The sequence below is a fragment of the Octopus bimaculoides genome, chromosome 12 (genome assembly GCF_001194135.2).
Source record: "Octopus bimaculoides isolate UCB-OBI-ISO-001 chromosome 12, ASM119413v2, whole genome shotgun sequence".
NCBI lineage: Eukaryota > Metazoa > Mollusca > Cephalopoda > Octopoda > Octopodidae > Octopus > Octopus bimaculoides.
This window is the reverse complement of record NC_068992.1, coordinates 58,821,966-58,824,982: the sequence shown is the minus strand read 5'-3', so window position 1 is coordinate 58,824,982 and position 3,017 is coordinate 58,821,966. Positions and strand designations below refer to the sequence as shown.

Below are 3,017 nucleotides of genomic sequence, written 5' to 3'. Positions count from 1 at the left end.
CTGGCCGTTATATTATGGCCGCTATTATATATATATATATATATATATATATATATGTGTGTATATGTTTGTGTGTCTGTGTTTGTCCCCCGCAACATCGCTTGACAACCGATGCTGGTGTGTTTATGTCCCCGTAATCTAGCGGTGCTCCAGAATGACCACAGTCAAATGACTGAAACAAGTGAAAGAGTAAAAGTCTATATATATATACATAGCGTACAACGTAACCAAAATAGTTTAAAACATTTTGAGAAAGTGTACTACACACTACGTCACTAAACACCAAATAGTTAAGATATTTGAGAAAGTAGTGGACTACGCGTCACGTCACCAAATAGTTAAAATCTTTTGAGAAAATAGCTAACTTAAACGCTCATATGTCCAGATAACATGTAAGTGGTAATACTTCATATTTCATATTATCTTTTAAACAGTTATATATTTAGCTTTAATCGTAACAAGGCTTTTAATAATAATTGTTAATTATAGGTATTCTTTTCTTAGTTTCTGATTTAATAAGGATATTTTAGTATTATCTATCAAATTACTGGTATAAGTTTAACATTAAAGCATGTAAAGATAACGAATATTGAATACGTATGGAGTCTTTTAATTATTAACTTAGAATTAGGTATATTATTAATTAAATTTAACTTATGATGAAAGTAAACAAAGTTTGTTTTAGAAGCGTTGAGATGTATTGAAAGATACGGAAATAATTTTTTTTTGTTCTCAAACGCATTATAATGCTAATGAAATATCGTGAACAGGATAAATTATCCATACATTGCAGAAAAATACGCTACCGGTCAAAGTTCAATCGAGTTTGTTTTGTTTTGGAAAGAATAGAATACGGAAGATTTCACTTTTGTATTAATGACTCTGGAAGACTAGTTGGAATATTATCTGTATCGACTTCAAGCGCTAGGCTGCTATTTAGTTAGATAACTTCGGAGTTAGTTACAGGTTTACTTATAGAATTAATTTACCGATACTGTTTTTGTACATAGGATAAATATGGTTACTTTGTTGTAGCTTAATTAATAATGTTAATATTTAATCCTTCCTAGAATTAAGATTGAATGAATGTGGTGATATATAAGGTATGTTTTTTTCCCAAACATCACTTATTTTAGAGCTGTTGACACCGCCGGATCGAATGGTCCTGGCCAGGTGTCGAAACCATAGTGATATCCGTGGGGCAGTTGATTATGGAAGTGTATTAGGTTGCTATGTCTGTCTGTGTATGTGCGGAATAGTTCTATAAGACATCTATTTGATATATATATATTTGTAAGTAACACAATAACATTTAGCAATTTGAAACGGTCGAATTCATTCCACTTTACATGATGTACTTTCTAAATCATTCGATGACACGTCTCTTAGTTTTTCGACACGGGCTAGAGCTATTCTCTATTATTTATTTATTTATTTATTTATTTATTGTATTCGGAAGTTCATTCTGTTGTCTCATTTGTTTCATAATATTCATCTAATGGATTTATGTTTATAAATTCTGATGATAAAACTGATTTTCTCTTTTGTCATAATGATAAATCTAATCAATATATATAGTACACTATATGACCTCAATGTATATTTAATACGCTGTATATATATTTCTATTTACACTTATCCTATTATCCTATTATTAATTATTCTGCTTCATATATTCCATTATACTTCATTAGTACCTTTTATATTCAACTTTCTGGGAGCTGTCATGCATTAAACTTAAGGCTACGTATATCTTACACCGCATATGCGTTTTTTTTTTCTTTCTTGCTTTAAGCAGGACGAAAGACAGAAACAATTTGAAATTCCAGAGTGCAAATTCAGACTGCTATACAAGCAATATTGTTTTTCAGGAAATTTTGTTCTGTGAACGTGAATAATATGCTTTTTAAATACACATTCATTGTTTTTGCACAGAATTTGCTAAATATATTGCAAATGCGTAGTTTGCATAAACTAAACATGCTGTTCATCGAAAAACCTCATGAAAATGTCTGTAACCCGTTTCTGAGATCATGTACCCACGTGTAATTATGCATATATTTTGGTAGTTTTCAATACATGCACATGTACGACATTTGTGAAATTATTTAGAGCATGAATTGTAGTAAATAACATTATGTATATTAAAGAGAATTGAATGCGATGTATTGAACATATTAAAAGTATTCGAGCATGTATTGAACATATTAAAAGTATTCGAGCATGTATTGAACATATTAAAAGTATTCGAGCATGTATTGAACATATTTAGGGAGTGATAAATACAATATACTTATTTTCCTGGTATTTTAGCCTTTTTATTTATATCATTATTGTCTCACATCTTTCAACATGTATATTTTTCAGCAATACCCCCGTCATTATTGATGCCTCGAGAACACCAGCGTATAATAGGCGCAGGCGTGGCCGTGTGGTACAAAGTTTGATTCCCAATCTCATGGTCCCGGGTTCACAGCCATAGAGTTCCCAACCACATGGTTCTGGGTTCTCAACGACAGGGTTACCAACCACATGGTTCCGGGTTCTCAACCACAGGATTCCCAACCACACGGTTCCGGATTTTCAACCACAGATTCCCAACTACAGGTACCATTGCGTGGCACCTTCGGCAAGTGTCTTCTACTATAGCTTCAGGCCGACCAAAGCCTTTGTAAGTGGATTTTGCAAACGGAAACTGAAAGAAGCCGTCATATATATATGACATAGGGTCTTCCAGCAGCCATCCTCTTGACCCAGGACAGCACTACCACCTGCAAGCACTTGATATAGGCCTCCGTGTTGAGTCTGAGGCTGTGTAGGAAGATAAACGGGGGCATAACGTCGCCATCACTAGTGATCACTCCAAACACCATGATGTTGACTAGATATTTGATTTTTATCCCACTCGGTGCATGTCCTAAGAGTGAACAGTCCTCAGGTTTACACCCAAACACTCTGAAATGTTCGCATTGGAGCTTATCTCTCTCTCTCTCTCTCTCTCTTTCTCTCTCTCTCTC

General features: G+C 33.8%; 1 protein-coding gene across 10 annotated transcripts in view; it reads left to right on the top strand.

Moving 5' to 3' along the window:
* LOC106874495 (uncharacterized) overlaps window positions 1-3,017 on the top strand; it is a 57,598-nt gene that overhangs the window by 38,044 nt on the left and 16,537 nt on the right. For 2 of the 10 annotated variants that reach the window (XM_052972206.1, XM_014922244.2), the window contains exon 2: window positions 2,368-2,607. The exons of the other annotated variants lie outside the window; for them this stretch is intronic. The gene's annotated coding sequence lies outside the window, so the exon portion shown is untranslated. The remainder of the gene's footprint in view (window positions 1-2,367; window positions 2,608-3,017) is intronic. 10 annotated transcript variants of the gene reach the window in all.